The sequence below is a fragment of the Coptis chinensis genome, chromosome 2 (genome assembly GCF_015680905.1).
Source record: "Coptis chinensis isolate HL-2020 chromosome 2, ASM1568090v1, whole genome shotgun sequence".
Taxonomy (NCBI): domain Eukaryota; kingdom Viridiplantae; phylum Streptophyta; class Magnoliopsida; order Ranunculales; family Ranunculaceae; genus Coptis; species Coptis chinensis.
In genome coordinates this window covers 15,116,065-15,135,519 of record NC_141457.1, presented here as the reverse complement: position 1 = coordinate 15,135,519, position 19,455 = coordinate 15,116,065, and the positions used below count along the sequence as shown (strand labels likewise).

General features: G+C 36.6%; 1 pseudogene; it reads left to right on the top strand.

Moving 5' to 3' along the window:
* Positions 1-1,446: 1,446 nt before the first annotated feature.
* On the top strand, positions 1,447-19,081 carry LOC147515064 (subtilisin-like protease SBT2.2; annotated as a pseudogene).
* Positions 19,082-19,455: the final 374 nt, after the last annotated feature.

The window sequence follows — 19,455 nt, the reverse complement described above, 5'->3', positions numbered from 1 at the left end:
TCCCTTTCATTCGTAAGGAATTAGGTCGATTTCGATCTAAATTTTGCTCTTCTTGATCAAGCAGAGCTTGATTTTGAGGAGGATGATAGGGTCTTATACAGTTTAAATATGAAAACTTGCCACTTTTATGCTATTATTGTGGTTTTATCAGCCATGATCTCAAAGTATGCAAGGTGTTACATAATCAAGTAGACCTTTATCATAGAGGTAGTGGCAAGGGATCCAAGCCACAATACAGGTTCACAAATAGGCTGAGGGATATTACATGGGTTACAAAGTTTTCTTGTCCAGAGATTTCGTTCAATTCTCCACCCCACCAAACCATTTCTCAAACTCTTCATGGCCGAAAAAAGATCTGCAAGGAAACTACTGGCGCCGACTACAACTACAACAAGGTTTAGGGGTAACATCAACCAAGGGTAATAACCAATGGTCTAAACCTCTTATTAATCAGCACTTCAAAGACAGTAAGATGGTGGACCTGGTACCATTTAGATATTCGGACCGGTGTATCTTAGCCCACCCACCTTAAGCTAGGTCCTTTCTTCTGGAACCATGTCAAAGAAACATGTTTTTTCTCAAGCCTATCCTATAAGCCCCAAAACAAAAATAAAAGCCCATCTCGTTCGGGGGCCTATTTAAGTTCTGGGCTAAAGGTAGTTTCGAAGTTGGGATCTCTAGAGATATATAATGGGCTCCCTGAATCCTCATTAGGGGGGCACATCGGCTCACTTTCCCCAAGGTATGATCAACAGGTTGTTCTGTCTTCTACTCCCAAACCAAACATTATACATAATCAGATCTACTCTCTTCACCTTCCTCATATAGAGAAAAGAAAATTCACTGCTTTCTTTAACCTTGATCATGATATTCTAAAATTCATGGTCAGGACTAATGAAACTAGAGACCTCCAATGCCCATATCCCTTGGGAGATGGAGTTCCTGCGGAAGAAAATACAAGATGGAAAAGGAAAAACATCAGAAGAAAAAACAAGATTCGTAATGATCCAAAGGTGAAGCAAGTGCTTCTAGAAGATTGGATTAGACATGAAAGTAAGACCAAGGACGACAAGGTAACGATCCTAGATTACGGGAAAATTGATCGTGATTTTAAAAGCTTGGCTTTTACTGGAAAAATTAGTTCTTTAGAAGAAACCAAGGTTCAAGACGTTACAATCATTAATCTGCTCATGAGTGATGAGAATAGTGAAGTTGATTCTAAGAAGAATCGATGCAAGAAAACCATGCTAAATCCTGACCCAAGGCTGCATCAAGATGAAGACTCTAAGGAAGAAGAGCCATGGGAAGATTGTGAGTCAGATAATTTTCACTACGGGGATGGGTTATGAGCGATTAACCAGTTGGTCCATCAAGGAGAAGGTACTAGTCACATGATCACTGAAGGTAGCTTTAAAATATCTTTCGATGAGTGGGGAGATGATCGATATGGATTCCCCCAACCCAGTGAAGATAAAAAAGAAAAAAGTAATTGTTGGTTTTATGATGAAGGTTAATGAGGAAGAAGATGAGGAATGGGATAACAGTGGTAAGAAAGTTGGTTTGGATGCAAGCGGTTCTGATGGTGTACTGATCAGCTCCCAAATGTGCATTTTATTACCATAACAATACTGCATTACAGCCCTTCTTACGTTTAATGAAAAGACAACTCATAGCTTTTATTATATTTTTCAGGTTACAGATAAATTCAGACCACTTATCATGAAAGCTGCGTCTTAGCACCAAAAGGAGTCTTAATCACGCTTATTATGAAGGACCAGAAGCTGCTATGAAAAAGTACTAAAAAAGTCAAAGTCAAAGGTCAAAGCCCTCAACTCAGAAAACCAGAGATGGAGGTCCTTAGCACTAAATATCGCATTCTCCAAAACCTATCTTGATCAAGAAGAAATCAAAAAGCAAAAGCATAAAGTAAAGGGTGAGGTGTCTCAAATGTAATAGAGAAGGGCAAATCAGTAAAAAGCATAAAGTAGAGATATATAAACTAAAAGTTAGGGAGAGAGAATGCACCTAGATTTAATATAGTGTCATGTAGGATTTATTTTTCTAGTCTTTTTTTATTCAAGTCATTTTACTTTATTGTTCTTCATTTCAATCTTGTTATTTTGCTTTGTTATTTAATTAATCAATCTTCTTTTTGTTGTTCTTTGTTCCAATCTTTAATTTTAATCATTTCTTTCAATATTTGTGTTATTTCAATCTTTAAAACAACTTAAGTTTTCAATGTTCTTCATAAACTAGAAACCAATACAAGTTATAAACTAAGAGTCTACCTTCCTTTCTTCAACTCCCAACATTCAAACTCTAAACAATATATGGTGAACCACATCAAAATCTTTGAGATACTCTAAACTAGTCTACTTCAAATAGCACCACCATCGTGGATTGAAGGAGCAAGAATGCTTGGTTGCGCATCTAAGGAGGAAGCACCATTCTCACTTTTCCATTTCTTATTTTTCTAATTTTTGTTGTTTTATTTCTTTGTTTTTCATTACTGACATACTTTTCTGCAAATCCAAGTTCAAAATCAACATACTAGAGAGGAGCTGAAGTTGCAGCTAAAAACTGACACACTTTGGACAAAATCCGACGCACGACCGTGAGGCCACCTCAGCATTTCAGTGTCCAGTTTTTTCACAGCTCAGTTGTTTGGTGATGTGTAATTGAACTCCCGACCCGGATTTTCTAATAAAGTAGTATAAATCAGTGGAACTTGTTTACAATAGATAGAGATATTAAAAAAAAAACGAAAAAATATATAGAAAATATGAGTTTTGATTGATTGTATGGATTAACTTGGGTGAACACTTAGTTGAAGTTCTAAACTTACCAAGAGATTAGAGTTTTCATTGCCTTGAGAAGTTCAAGTGTGCGAGGCAAGTCGTGAATCATCGCTCATACACTTTGAATCAACTTGGTAATTAACACTCTAACTAAGTTAGCTCTAGTTAATCTAGATAATCTATCTAAACTAGTTAATCTATTAAATTAGTATAGTATTAGTTTAGTTTTATGTTTTGGGCCCTTGAAGAAAAAATTGTTTAATTATCAAAAAACATATTGTGGGCTTTTAAGTGGACCTTTATTGTAACTTAAAACATAGAAATAAAGCTCGAAAGGTTGGGTCTGATTCTCAGATCACGCGCCAACCAATGTCGCTTTTTCCTCAAGCAGCGTGTAAGCACAACTTAATAGGTAAATTCTAAACCTCCTCAAAGCCCATGTAAGAGGATACAATGTTTGTTCAAGCATGCTTAATTACGTGATTGTTTGAAATTTAATTTCCGTACTGCAATTTACATTCACACATAAGGCTAAACCCGAACCGCATAACAGCCATTGGAAAGTCATTCCCTAACGTAAATAAATCGGACGATGCTTGATTCTTGAAGCCCTAGACCAAAAAAATGAATTAAAACCAATCAACTAGAGCCCAAAGTAGTCACGCTCCTCCAGAAAAGGACAAAAATATAGCCACAAAGATTTAGAGTAATCAATTACCAGATTTTGGTGGACACATGATAAGAGCCCCCCCCCCTTAACAATATTATTTTTAGACATATTATGTGATTAATAAGTAAAAGTTAGTATTGTTATCGTGTTCTTATATATTTCAGGCATTGGAGTCGAATATGTGTAGAAATGCATCCTTTTTGCAAGATAAAGGAGCAAAGGTAGGTGATTAAAGGTCAAGATTCAAGGAGAAAAAGCTTTTTTAAAGCCCGGTTAAAGCTGAAAATTCAAAGTCAATGCGGGCAGAAATAGCACACAAAAGTCAGCAGAACTTCCGAATGCCGTATCTTTGGACTCAGACCTCAGAATTGGGCCTATCTTATGTCAAAACGACCGGCTCAGAACACGCTTTCTAATGGTCCAAACCTTAACCCAATCATAGGAGCAGAAGTAGACAAAAATGTTGTTGAAGTCATTTCCAGCTGAAAACCCCTTTGTGGACTGAATTGATGAGATTTTGAGCTAGATTTTTCGGCCCAAAACATGGCTCCTCAGCCTATGCATGAAATTGTAGATCTAGTCTCTTCTATATGAAGAGACAAAGACTTAGCTCTTTAGTTACTTAGTTTTTAGCTAGTTATTTTTCATAGAATTAGTTTTTAGAACAAGATATTAGTTTGTAGAATCAATAACTTAGTTTTTATCAAGTGAATTATCAATAAATTAGTTGGAACAGTAAATTTAGTTTTTAGAATCAATTACTTAGTTCATTTCATTTAGTTTGTCTTAAATTGATAATTAGTTATTCATAATCTTAGTTTTAATTCAATATTAATTCATTTCAAATCATTATATTATTGTTCAATTAGATTGATAAAGTTTAATGTTTATTCAATAATGACTTGTTCTAGTTGTTCTTGTGTTAGAAATGATTCAAGGTTAAAACCTCCATTATAGGGGTTTGAAGAAGCCTTGATGAAACTTGATTGGATTAGCGTAGAAATGGTTGTATCAATCTATTCCATTCTAGAAAGTAATTAGTTCTCCACGAGAATAGGTTTGATTGCTTCACATGCTGATTGTTAGTTGGTAGAGATTACCATGAACAATTAGGGATTAGAAAGACCCAATTGTTATGTGAAAACATTGCAATTCGGATTATGACGATTCTTCGTTAGTTTATTAAGTTGAATTAAGGTGGAATCAAATTCCCCTAATTCATTCTTATATTGTCAATTTAGTATTAAATTGTCGTCATTTCATTTATCGCATCTTGATTAGTTGATTCACCATCGTAGTCAATTTCAATTTCATTACTCTCACGACTTTGTTAGCTTACACGAACTAGGAAACTTCACATCTAAACGACTAGGAGTGGAACGAATTCTCTACTCTAAACATATTGCATTGATAACGAGAGTAGAATCTTTGATATATAAACATGAAAATAGTTCTAGTTTTACTTACATTTGAGTTTCATCACTTATTCGTAGGTAAAACTATTGTTTTACATTATATCAAATGGCGTCGCTGCCATCTTAGTTGTGTTTAGTTACATTTCCCTTAGTAGTGTTAATCCTACCAAAGTCCCATTAAACCCACCCACCCTTGTTTGGTTCTAACTGTGGTTGTTTGCTTCAGAACTGATTTTTTTTCTCAGAAATACACTGAGAGCACCCCACGCCTCACTAGCCTGTTTTCCAAGGGCACCCCGCGCTAAAGTGCCTGAACATCGTCCAAGGCACGAGTGCGCCCTGCGCCCATCTAAGGCAAATTCAGAGCGCACCCTGAAGTGCCTGGACATCGTCCAAGGCAAGAGCACACCCTGCGCCCTTCTAAGGCAAATTCAGAGTGCACCCCGCGCTGAAGTGCCTGGACTTCGAATCAGGCAAGAGCGCGACCCGCGCCCTTGAAAGGAAAAATCTGAGCGCACCACGCGCCCTCTTCTGAACAACCCGATTTTCACAGGTTAGTCCAAATTTCCATTTCTTCAAGTTATTCAATGTTTATAACTTGTTAAATACACTGAGCTCGCGTATGCAAGACGCTATTCATAAGCGAAGCAAGGAGGCATTCAGGTACTTCTTTCTTCCACTCCTCGCATCTCCTGTTAGAGGATTTATACTAGCATATCAGGGTTTTTTTTTTTACTGTTGTAGCGTTTCTTTAATATTGGACTTAGCCTTACATGAGATTATGGTCAGATAGAGAAAAAATGACTAACGTAATATATCGTGAACGTCAACACACACCTATCTAGTATACCACACACTACACTTGAAATAATGGCTAAAGAAAGAGAGTTTCCTCTCTCTGACTTTTACAAAGCCCTGAACGATAGCCCAAAATCTTGCATCATTCTTGCAGACCCAGTGGGGGATTTCTGAATCCCTTCGAATATATTTAATTTGTTACCAGTTTTTTATGGGTTAGACCATGAAAAACCTTATCTGCATATGCGTAGGATTGAACAAGTTCTTACCACATTCTATCATCCTACGGTAGGTGCAGAACAAATTAAACTGAGGGTGTTTCCTTTCGCCCTAGCCGATAAGGCGGCGTCTTGGTTAACTGCCCAAGCACCTAATTCTGTGGACTCTTGGGCCAAACTTGTTCAATTGTTTATGGAACATTTTTACCCACCATTGAAGACAAATGAAATGCTTTCCAAGATTCATTTTTTCCGCCAGAATCCTCATGAATCCTTTTCAGAGGCTTCAAATCGTTTCACTGATCTTCTTATAGAGTGTCCACATCATAACCTTGCGAAAGACACGTTAGTTCGTGCCTTTTTCAAGGGACTATTACACCACCATAAGGAGGTCCTTGATATAATGAATGGGGGCAGTTTCCTCAATAAAGAAGCCTCAGAGGCTTATAGGTTTTTAGAAGATCAAACAAAGCGTAATAATAACTAGAGGGTAGTGACGATATCCCCCGATCCGCTAGTTCTTCTTCAACAGTTAAGGCTACCAGTATGTTTGAGGTTAAATCCGATCCTGAGCTTAAAACTTTAATTGAATATCTCACTAAAAAGGTAGAAGCTATTTTTGTTCAATAAAAGCATATCCCCATCATGAATGTCAACTCTATTCCCTGTAATTTTTGTTTGAGTCATGCGCATCCCGACTCCTATTGTCCTTTAGTCTATGAAAATCTATCCGCTCAGCCGAACAATGTTTGTTCCATTAATAGTGAATCAAACGCACCTTGGAGACAAAATCCCAACTTTAGTTCGAGACATAATCAACAAGTTACACCTCCAGCATATAATAATCAACATGTTAGGCCAGTGAACAATTACAATCAAGCTCTACCGAGACAAGGACAAGGACAAGATAATTATAATAATTATAATGCTAATAGAGGTATCGTTCCGATTAATCATAACTATCACAACCCACCTATTAATAATCAACGTGAGATAGTTCCTGTCACACTACCTATAACAACTACACATCCACAACCGGATCGTTTCGATGCCTTTATGCAAACCCAACAACAGATTTTACAGTCCATCCAACTTTCCTTACAGCAGTTAACACAAAAAAAAGTACAACCAAAAGGTGTATTTCTAGGTCAAGCGATACCTAATCCTAAAACACCAAACACAGCCTTTGAGGTAAACGGTAATACTAGTAATGAAAATGGAAACGTAGGTGAGCTAAATGCAATCACCACTCTCCGTTCTGGCAGAGTGGTTGATAACGCCGTAACTATGCATGTAGTTACCCCACCAGTAGTCCCTACACCGGAGATTTTACTAGATACCAAAATAATAACTGAAGATCCTACCCCAGTAGAGGTACCAGTTAAACCATAACCTAATAAACAAAAAGCCAAGGTTAAACATCCTGTTGATCCATATGCTAAATACAGAGAGAAACCACCGTTTCCCCAAAGATTAGCCATGTTAACCAAGGATACAAATTTCGATGAGATTAGTGAAGTTTTCAAAAATCTAACGATAAACCTACCCTTTCTTGAAGCGATTAAAAAGTTACATTACCATGCTCAGTTTCTTAAAGAGTTGTGCACTACTAGGTGTAAAACAAATATTCCAAAAGACGCATTTTTAACTGAATAGTTTTCAACTTTAACTGAACATAATAGAATTGTTAAGTACAAGAACCCTGGTCGTCTTACGGTACAATGCACCTTAGGAGATTCCCACACGACGACTGCACTATTAGACCTGGGGGCGAGTGTTAACTTACTCTCTTATTATCTCTATAAACAAATAGGTCTACAAGAGATACAACCTAATAAAATGACGTTGCAATTAGCTAATCGGTCTATTAAGTATCCTAAGGGTGTTGTTGAAAACGTGCTTGTTAAGGTTCAGGATTTCTACTATCCAGCTGATTTCATTATCCTTGATACAAAAGTCGTTAACGACTCTATTCCTATCATTTTAGGGCATCCCTTCTTGGCTACTGCCAATGCGCTCATAAACTGTCGCGATGGTTCGATGTCCATGTCTTTAGGCCATCTTTCTGTTAAGGTAAATGTTTTTAAAACGACATAACAGTTCCTAGATATGACTTCGGATAAAGAGGTTAGCATGATCGAGAGCTTAGCTCAAGATTATTTCGACAACACGATTCCTGATAATCAAATGCACCAATTTCTAACCTTCGGAAGTTCCAACATTGACGCCATGACAGAAGAAGAATTTTTTACCCACTATCCCAGTGATTCTTCTAACTCACCTATTGAAGAATGTCTTGCATATCTAAAAACTTCTGATAATATAGACCTACGAGCTCTAGTTGAGCACCATTCACCCACCTCACATTACTCTGTCACGTATTCCCCTTCCATCAAGGTTCCCTGCCCTCCACCTTTTCAAAGGAACCTTGAGTTTGCACGTGACTCTCTTGTTTCTCCTGTGCTTCATGATTTTCTAAGTCCTCCTAGTACGAACTTACTACCTACAGAGCCACCAGATACTTTCATTTTCAGTTATATGATTATACCAACCCACTCCACCAATAAATTTTATGATAAACCCACTCTCTCATTTCTTTCATTTCTTACTTCTAAAATTCATCCATATCCACCATATCTTCCACAACCATCCATTTTCTCAAAATCATTCAAAATATTCCGCTATGCCACATCATGGGAAATCATGGTGCTTGATGATGTTTGGATGTGTTTTATCTGATAATTATTTATGGCAAGATCCATAACTATTTCGGTTGTTGATATATGGCAAACAGTAGGGTATATATATATATCTAGTTATTTGTAAAGTCTCAAGTATCTGACTATAAATGGCTCACTTTGTTGTTTGGTGTACTTCCTTTCACTTCCACATTTTGGTAAGTGCACCATTCAAGTAACCGGGCCCTCCTATTGGAGTGTGTGGCTGTAAGTACCGGATCCGAAGCCCACGTTTAACGTAATTCATGTTTTTCACTCTCGCATGTTTTCTCGGTTTTTGAGTCATGTTTATCTATGGAGTGATTTACGTCTTTACTGCTTCATTGTTTTCCCTTATATTAGATCTTATTCATAAATAGTAAAAAAATAATAAAACCATAAAAATAGTAATCTTGGAAGTCTCGGGAATCTGCCTTTAAAAGACCCACATTTAAAACAAATTTTCTAAACTCTGTTCTATAAAATTTGTTTAGGGGTGGGATGTTGGTCTTTCTATCCTTAATTGCTCAACTTTCCATTTTTGTTGCTTATGTTGTTTAATCGTATTTTGATTTGGGTTGACATTATCTATGAATTTAGATTTCATTTGTTCACATAAAATGAATTTAGATGTCATTCACGCACTTCGAGGTGTTTTCCACCTTTTTATATGTCAACCACGGTTAGAATAGAGTGTTTTATAGAACATTGGATTAGAAATTCTCTCCTAATCATTTTCATACCTTATTCGCAAAAATTGGACCGATAACGAATCGAGAATTTTAGTTTGAATTCTGCGCGCATAGGGACAAAATGGGTATTTTTCGAAATTTATTGGGCTTGGGCCCAAATCTCGCACGCACGTGCGTCTTCTTCACACACAAAACTAGTTCGCAATTTCTCTTTCACGCCTCCATCAGCCTCCATTAAACCCTAACAAAAAAAATCCCCCAAAAACCACCACGCCAAAAGGTTTCCCCCACTCCCATTTCGCTATTTGTTTTCACATTCATCTTCTACACATCTCCATACCTCCATTAAACCACCAAAACACCACCAAAAACAAATCACCGCCGATTTCGACCACTCCACTCAGCCCAAAGTTCGATTCCTTGTTCCATTTACTCTCCCCACTTTATTCAAACCCACATTTCGAATTCCAATACTCAATGGCCCAAAAACGCAAAATCCTTCCGGAACAAGTTTTCAAAATGGAATAGTTTGCACCGTTTTATGATGACGAGATGAAACGTAGGAATTGGCAATGGTTGTGGTATACGGAGGATGATTTTTACCATGAGGATTTGGTTTTGAATTTTTATAAGAAGCGGGAAATCGAGGGTAGGAAGATATTTGTGAAGTCGAATGGTGCAAGAAGAGAAGTGTGTGCTTCGGAGATGACTCATGTTCTGGGCATTATGCCAAAACATCAGCTTGTAGCCACCATGTAGGAATCTCAGTATGGGAACGTAAAGGCGTTGATGAAAGAGATTGTCTTGGAGGGACAGTATAATGTGAAATCGCATTGCGTCCGACAATCGTCTTTGAGGACCAACTAGCTAGATATAGCTCAGTGGGTTGGTAAGAATGTCATTGGGAAAGAGAAGTTCAGTGACATCAGTCTGAATTGTCTGCACGTACTCTGGATATTACAACAAAAGATGTATGATTTTTGCATCATCGACTTCTTGTTAACTATGATTAGAGGAGTTGGAGTAAGTACCGCACCCTTTCCTGCTTTAATTACTAAGATAATGTTGTCTTTTAGTGAGAAACCAAGAACTGAGCGGACTATGTTGAAGTTACATGCAAATGCAATTGCTTATACGGAATGTATTCAAAAGGTTTGGAGATTGACTGGAGATAGGGTTGTGGAAGAGGTTGATTCAGATGATGAGGAGGAGGACATTGCATGTTTTGATGCCAATGCCTTGGAGAATTGTAATTCTGATATGGAATGCATGTCAGTGCTACATCGTGGTTTGCGCTCCCTGAACTATATTTGTGAAGACTTACGGAATAGGCAGGTTGCCATTCATGATGAAAATGTGAACCTGCAGAAGACTGTAGAGACGAACGTCCAGTGCCAGGATGAGTGTTGGGTAGAGATGAGGGAATTTATGGAGAGACAGTGGCAGTTCCAAGACGAAGTCCTTAGACACTTGCCACCTTATTAGAGTCCTGTTTCTGACGACTCTAACAGGCGTGAGCGTCGTCGACGCTGGACCATCTTCCTCTCATGACGAATAGTCTAGTTGTTTGGTATTTAGGAAGTTTCCCTGTTTTTGTAGAATTTTATTTCGAGTTGTTTAGTTTATTAGTTAGATTTTGATTATGTAATCGTTTTCGGATATTTGATCATTAAATGAATTTTTAATGCAATTTGGTTTTTGTCCAAGCATGCGATGATTTTTCTATGAATCCCACATTCCCGAATTGTTTTGGGGTGGTATTATTATGTTTTGCATTGCTTTTATCTTATCCACCATTTTAGAAGTTAAAATCTTGCAAATCGTGGAAATATGAGTTGTTGGGAATGTTGTCGATATTTGTGTGGCTAAGATCATATATTGTTATGATGATGGAATTTCAATGAATAGAATTAGGAAGTTGTTATTTTGAATTCAACCAAAAAGCTATTGGTTTATATTCAAAATATGCACCTAACTTGTTTCCGTTTTGATTTTAGAATATTTTGTTTCCGGCAATTTCCTTAAAAATTTTGGCAAGTTGTGGATATTCGTTTGAGAAACTAAAACCCTTTAAATACTTGATTTACTCTTCACTCACAAACCACACCTCTCACCTAGCACTCTCACCTTTCACTCCTCACTTTTCTCTTAGCTTTTCACTGCAGAGCACTCATGTTATACGGAGCGCACCCCACGCCCTTTATAGGCTAAATCCGAGCGCACCCTGTGCTTGAGCCCCTGGAACTTGAGCAAGGCAAGAGCGCGCCCTGCGCCCTTGTTAGACAAAATTGAGTCGCACCCCGCACTAAAGGCTTTGGAACTCGATCAAGTCAAGAGCACGCCCTGCGCCCTTAATAGGCAAAATCCGAGCGCACCATGCGTTGTAGTGCCTGGACCTCGACCAAGACAGGAGCGCCCTTCGAAGCCACTTAAATTTCTGATTTTTTGTGAGTTTTTCCAGAGTTGTTCGCAGCACTTCTAGAGTGTATTTGTGATGATGACACCGCCTCGTATCATACCGGAGCAGTCTTTTGAAGATTTGTTCCAAAGTGAAACCTATGGTGCTTGGTTTCGCGAGGTGATCATACACGTAGGCTGGGAATCGCTAATGGTAAGACCTGATGAACTTTATTCTCCTGCACTTATATCTTATTTTTATGATAATTGTAAGTTCTTTGATAGACCGGATGGAGAACAAGTGTTCTCCATCTCCATTGAGGATGAACCAATGGAAATTACCAGGTTCTTGCTAGCCTTTGTTCTTGGACTTGCTATGCCCGCTGAAATACAAGACTCATGGGCCTATTTGGTTGATAATATGTACCTTTATAACTATGATAATTTGCATGAGAATTATGGGGCAGGAATCTTTAGGATAGAGGACCAAAGGGAATATAACGTCGCCCTTGGAAACCTGTCCATGAATGTGGGCACTGTTATGTTTTGGATCATGCTAAACATTAGAGAGGAATGGCGTTATTCTTCTGTGAATGACAAAACTTGTGATATTTTCCTTGCTTTAGCTGGGGGATGTATACTCTATGATATTCCCCAGACCCTAATGTCTAGTTTAGCACGAGCCTATAGCATGAGGCATAAGTAATTTCTTATGCCTATTTTAGTTTGTCATATTATGCTATGTTTCATCCCTATTTTTTGTACCCGCATCACGGATTGGGTTGGGGTCGACATTATGAGACCCACCAATTGTATTATTCGATCTTTCCGTGCAATGACTTGGCAAGGGTGGAGAATACAACCTCATCAGGTTGCACCTTACACCCCATCCGACCAAGTGGCGCTTAACAGGTTAGCAATCGTAGATGATAAATGGCCTGAAGCCTGGCAAATCATCATGGCGTGGCAGGATGCGAAGGAACCTCATTTCTTTATAGAAGAGGTTGACAACACCTAAATGTTGGATAAGAGGTAAGTTTTTATTTTTGTTTATGTCTGCTTATGTCCCAAGCAATTTACTTCTTGTAACCCCATAACGGGTGGAACTCATATAGAGTTGCATCTGTTTTTATTTATATATATTAGTATGTTTTAACTTTGTTTTGCAGATGTTTCAAAATTTCACGCATTTCCATGGTATTTTTCTACCCTTTTTATTTCAATACTTTGAGGACAAAGCATGATTTTTTGTTTGGGGGTGGCATAGAAACACGCACAATGTAAGGCATCTGTTAGGATATAGATAGTATAATATGTACTTGTTTTCTAGTAAAATAATCAAAAATTCAAAAATATAAATAAAAAGTTTATGCTATACACTTAGGAATATTTGTATTGTTTTTTTTTCTATGCTCTTAATAATATAGAAGTTTCAATTTAGCTTTTGCATTAGAATAGTTTTTAGAAACTTAGGTTAATATGTAGGTAATAATCTTTGCATCTTTCTATAAATATATTGCATGAGTATCTATGTTGTATTGGCAGTAAGTTTCTGAAATCTAGGCTAGTATACTTATTCTACAAATCCTGTGAGAATATAGCCTAAAGCCTTATATGAGTAAAATATTTGAGAAATGACACAAAGAAGAAGTAAATTCCGAATAGAGAAATCACACGTCCACTTGCTTGATCATTATACCATATCCTTAGCGAGAATTTAGGCCCTCTTTGGATCGATATAGCCAGAAATTCAAACCTTATGAAATTATTTTCCGCTAGTCACCCCTCTGAGCCTTTCATAACCCGCAAATCCCTTACCCTTTTACAAAACAAAAAATAAAAAAAAAAAAAAAAAAAAAAAAAATCAGCCTACCCATTTTTGAATGATTCTGAGAATAGAGATGAAGAATAGAAAAGAGAAAGACCTTTGAAACCAAGAATTTGTTAGTGCTTCAAATAAGAAAAGAAAGTTTCCATCCAAGAAAAAAAAAATAAAATAAAATAAAAAATAAAGAGTTAGAACTCTAAAAAAACATAATCAAATGGGTCAAAAGCCAAAAAAAAGAAAAAAAATGTCTAAGGATGGAAACAAAGTGTAGAAACAAAGTAAAGAACAAGGTTTTCTCTAGTTACATAATATGAAGACTCTATTATCTCAAACTGGTTCTTTTTTAATATCCATTTCCTTCATTCTTAAACCATCACATAATCCCCGCAACACCTAATAAAGACCTCTAGCTCAATTAGGAATAGGTTAGTGTGATAGTAAGTGGCAGATGTATTTGATCGACTTTGGCTTCCTTGTATGTCATTGAGATTGTAAGGTAAATTGTGCCCACTGCACACTGGAGTAGCGAAACTTGAGCAGAAAAATCAGAGTGTTTTTGTCTTGACATTTATGTGAGGACCTACTTAAGGACACTATTCCAAAGTTTCAGAAACAGACCTGTTAGTGCATTACATAGCATTACTCATGTAATATATATTTATTCGTAGATGATTGATTATTATGCATATATTAGCTTAGGTTTCGACTTGATTATTCTGTATTCATTGCTAGTGAGATGGATAGATATTGAGAATAAATGAGGAAACAATAGTTTTATTTCTTAGTCGTTGTAGTATAGATGAAGTTTGTGAGTATCTTCACTGGAAAACTCTCACGAGGCTATAACTCGTCCATTAGGGAATTCCTAGTAGTTTACACTATTACATAAATGCACATTAGCCACGGTAGGTCAAATGGTATATACCACTGTTTTCCCAATAACGGTGGCTAATAGTCAATTCCCACGGTAAAGATGGCTTTTCTAATTTCGGTACAAGCAAATACCACTAGTCTCGTAAAACAGTGGCATATAATATGCCATATACCACGGTACAACATAAAATTCCTAATTTGTTTTCTCATATTCATTTACCCCACCATTTTTATAGAAAAAGTGGCTAATGTTTTGCCAAAAAATAAACCTACCGTGGGTAAAACAATCTAGAAGAAAATAAAAAACCATAAAAAAGAAAAAGGGGGAAAAACTGTCTAGCGCTAAAACTTCTATCGACACCCTCTTTTCAACTAGCTAGGGTTTCAAGTAGTGTTTTGTTTCATCTCTCCCCTATTTCAGTTATCGATCAGGTATTTGTTTTTTTCTCTATCTCTCACCCCAATTTCTAAAAGTTTGATTTTCTTCTCCAATTCAAATAAAGCCCAGAATTGTAGTGATTTCCGTTGGTGAGAATTTTGATAAAAAAATTGTTTCTTGTTTTGCCGTAAGGAAGGGTTAAGCCCACTTTTACCGTCAGTTCGTTACACAAAGACTACTTGTTGGCAATTGCTACTAAAGGTAATCCAATTTTGTCATACACTTAACAACCAATTTTGTTTATGTTAAGCATTAGTTGTTTTAGTAATAGGTCATAAACCTTGGAAAGTTCAGTATGAAAGCTGCTGGATGTAGGCTGTATTTCTGTTAGTTTTGATTAGTTTGTACTAGAGATAAACTATTGTGATCTCTAATATTCCTTGGTGGAAACCTTAGAGAGTATTTGATAATATTCCAACTGTTTGTAGTATTTCACCATTTCTGTGAAAGGTACGGTATTAAGGGTCGTCTTAATCGATTACCATCAGCTTGTTTTGGTGATGTGGTTATGCCTACTGTTAAGAAAGGGAAACCTGATTTGAGAAAGGAAACCTTGGCGCCGAAAAAATTAACCTGTTGAGTAGTAGTTTTGGATTGGATGCTCAGTGCTACAGAATATATAGTGGTATCTAGTCAACAATTATATCCCATGTCTTCGTTAGGCTATCATTTTAAGATAGTGTGATTTTTTTTGGTAAAAGTTTGAGAGTTTAACTGTAGAAACCCCTTTACAAAACTTCACACCTATTCACACCACCCAAGAAAGTTGCATATTCTTGTTTCTCAAGTACTTTTATTACTTGTTTATCTAATCACTTGTGCATTGTGTTAAAGTAGTTCAAGACTAGTGTGATTAGTTTTGTTGGTTAACTTTTCTAGTACTTGAAAGAAATGAGCTAAGTACTAGAAAAGTTTTAGAATTTACTGTTGAAAAAGAAAGTTTTAACTTACTTGGGGTGTTTTGTTTCATGAAAAGAAATGAGGGGCATGCAGTTTATATAGTTACTTTGAAACAAGCTCCTGAAGTTCATTATATTGGTGATGACTTGAAATTGGAGAGTGATGATGGTATTAGACATGGAGGAGGAGCTTATGGAACACTTACTAAGTTTAATAAACCAAGGTACTTCTGAATTTTACCACATTCTTGTTTCTTAAGTGTTTTGATTAGTACTAAAATCTATTTTGATCGTGTTTTTATGTTTTTTTTTCTCAATTATGTGGGAGTATAGTATGTTTCTCAATGTGTTTAATGTCACTCCCCACATACACACACACACACTAACATCTAGTGCCCTTAATGAGTATGAAAAAGCAAAAATAAGATAAATTACAAATTTGTATGTGGGGATAAATGTACTCATTCATGCTGTGTGTAACTGTGAGAATTTGACTTACATACTTTTTGTTTTCAAATAGACATTCAGGCATTGGTTCGTTTACGTATTCTGAGGTTTCTAAGTTTGTAGAATTAGTTAATTTTAGTTTTCTAGTGGCAGTTTTAATGTGTTAGAAATATATGAATCTTAGGTCATAGCCCCCCCAATAAATCATACAAACCTGTAGGTGTAGCATGGTTCTAGTGGTATTGTCATCGAGTACAGCTTGCACCTGAGATCACTGTGGATTATGCCTAAACTTTTTTTATCCATTTATTGAACTCATCAATACTCAATTTCCAAGACTTTGTGGAGTTTGGATTGTTTTCTGAGACACACTTGATTTGCATTTTCTTCTTAAAAGCAGGGAACATTTCGGATCGGTCGGGGATCTTATCTGAATTGAGTTCATGATTCTCTGTTGAAGAGGGTTTTAAAGGGGAAATTATCTGAAGTCTGTATAGCTATCATTACTTAATCAATGGCTTTCTTTGTACTTGTAACTTTCGGCCAGGTTTGTTATACATATATCTTGGTTTATTGTATTTTGTCTAATTCCATGTGTAAGGTTGAACTATTTCAGTGATATTAGGACTGGAAACTTCTATTCATGTCTGGCATTAGATTAATAAGCATTCGCAGTTTAGAAACTATTGGTTGGTTAGCTTCTAAGATCAACTTCAGTAGCAGCTTGATCCTCGGGAAAGTGTTGGTTGTGTAGCATCACTAGAACCATGAATTGATGCCGACTTGAAAATCTCCAGCTTCAGAAAGTAAAACCGGTTGGTGTCAATCCACCCTTCTACTAAGAGGAATTAAAAAAATTGGTCATGACACTGTTATCTAATGTAAACCAATCTGGAAGATCTATAGGCAGGAGGTTTTCCAATATAATCCACTTTCACTCATGGCCTCCACCGATTGAATAAGTGTGTACTGTCTGCAGACATATAGATGGAAGATTTTATCTTGATGCCATAGCATTTATTATTAATGTTAAATAAACTATTTATACATCTTATAATGTCATGACTTTGATGATTTTCAAAGGCAGAGAAGCTTTCTAGGAGACAGGAAGTGGCCAATGTGGTTTTATATTTTTCAGTCCGAACTGCAACTACCCATACTCCAAAGTTCTTGGGTCTTCCTCTAGGGGCATGGGTTGAGGAAGGTGGACCTGAATTAGTTGGAGAAGGAATCGTTATTGGTTTTGTTGACACTGGAATTGATCCAACACACCCCAGCTTCTCCGATGACATTTCTGAGCATGTTTTCCCGGTTCTTGAACACTTTTCTGGTATCTGTGAAGTCACGAGTGATTTTCCATCTGGCTCTTGTAATAGAAAACTGATTGGTGCTTGTCATTTTGCTGCATCCGCTATAACAAGAGGAATATTCAATGCCAGTCAAGACTATGCTTCACCATTTGACGGTGATGGTCATGGATCGTAAGTCTTTCTAACCACTATATCATAAATGTGTGCAAAACTACATAAAGATAGTACTAGTGATAGTAAATTGCAGCACTTTTCATGGCCTTGTATAGATTTTTAGCCGATGCTTAATATGATGATGGATTGTCAATTTCCATTAATTAGGCGTGTTTGTTTTGTTAAAGGTGCGAAAGTTATAATCCCGAAATGTAGGCATACGGCTTCCATTCGGGGCAGGGAACCATGGGATTCTGTCATCGTTCTTTGGGCATCCCTTTGGCGGTGCAAGTGGCATGGCTCCTCATTCACAGTAATTCATTTTTTTTTCACAAGAATTAATTTGGATATATACAATTGCCTATGGATTTGTGATTTTTTTTCTTTCGAACACCGCAATACAAGTATATATGTCATTAGACAACCCGATAAGCTGTACGGATCGTATAGGGTAAACTCTTCTCACTGAGAAAACCACGTACTCTTTCTCAAATGAAAAACTATTTGTCTAGGTTCTTGTTTAAGGTGTATTTCTTGTTACTATTAGATTACATTTTTTTACATGTACTCTTTTGGTGCAATCAATTTTTTTTTTTTTCACGAGATTTTCTTTTGCTAATTTGCCTCTTTGAGCGAATCATGTAATAGAATACATCTTATTGAACTATATTATATGTCTTTTCAAGATCTATAAAGATGGAAAATATAAATTTAGTAATGTGCCTATAAAAGTTAATTTATCTGGTATGTATAGTTATTAGGTGTGTAGGTTGTGCACGAGCTGGTGGCTGGTGCGGTGATTGATTGGATACATTTAATTGCACGCCATCCACTGCTATCTAACAACAAAAACACAAAATTTTATGACCATATCAGCTGCCCTACTTTGTAATTTGGAAAGCTTCTCATCTTCATTGTACAGTAAATAAATAGTGAAGTATTATTTCCATGTCAAAGTTTGATGTAAGTAGACATTTTTGATGGTCTGAAAATCTGTTTCAGCATTTCGGTCTACAAGGCATTGTACAAGAGTTTTGGAGGCTTCGCTGTAGATGTTGTTGCTGCCATTGACCATGTACACATGTTGATTAATTCGTTATCTATGAAATCCATGAATATCTAGTGTTGGTTGCAACTTGCAAATATAGCTTTACGGACATAATTTCTTTTTGCAACACTCATTGTAGTTTAGATTTATATTATTTATATATATAAATGTTGATATAACATCTAATTATTATTTCTAGTTATCAACATGAAGTTATCTCGTTCCTTATCAACAAGAGAAACATAAAGACAACTTAGTTACCTGCTAGTAGTTTGCTTATCCTATTTAGATATTAATTGTTTATAGCTGTTCTGAGTACGTTCAAATTTCAATAACATATTGATGCTTCTATTTGTGTCTGAGTTGTACATTCACCAGCACTATTGAGTGAGTACTATCGGTCAAACTATAATCACTAGGTCTTGATTTCTCTGCAAGTGCATTTGATGCATTTCCTTTTTTTCCCAAGTACAGATAATAAATCACTTTTAACATCAATGCACCTCATTAACGTTTTGGGTGAAGTCTTCATGTTGGACACCTCATATTGGTGTCCAACACGCTGTATGTAGCTCTGTCATTACTTGGGATAAACTCACGTTTCTAACGATGATCTGCAACATTCCAAGATGCAAATGATTACTGGCTGTCCAATTTTTCTTAACTTTATCTACAGATAACTATGGAGACCCACCTTTTTATGTATAAAAAAAATGGATAAATAAATAAATATGGAGACTCATCTAATGGTAG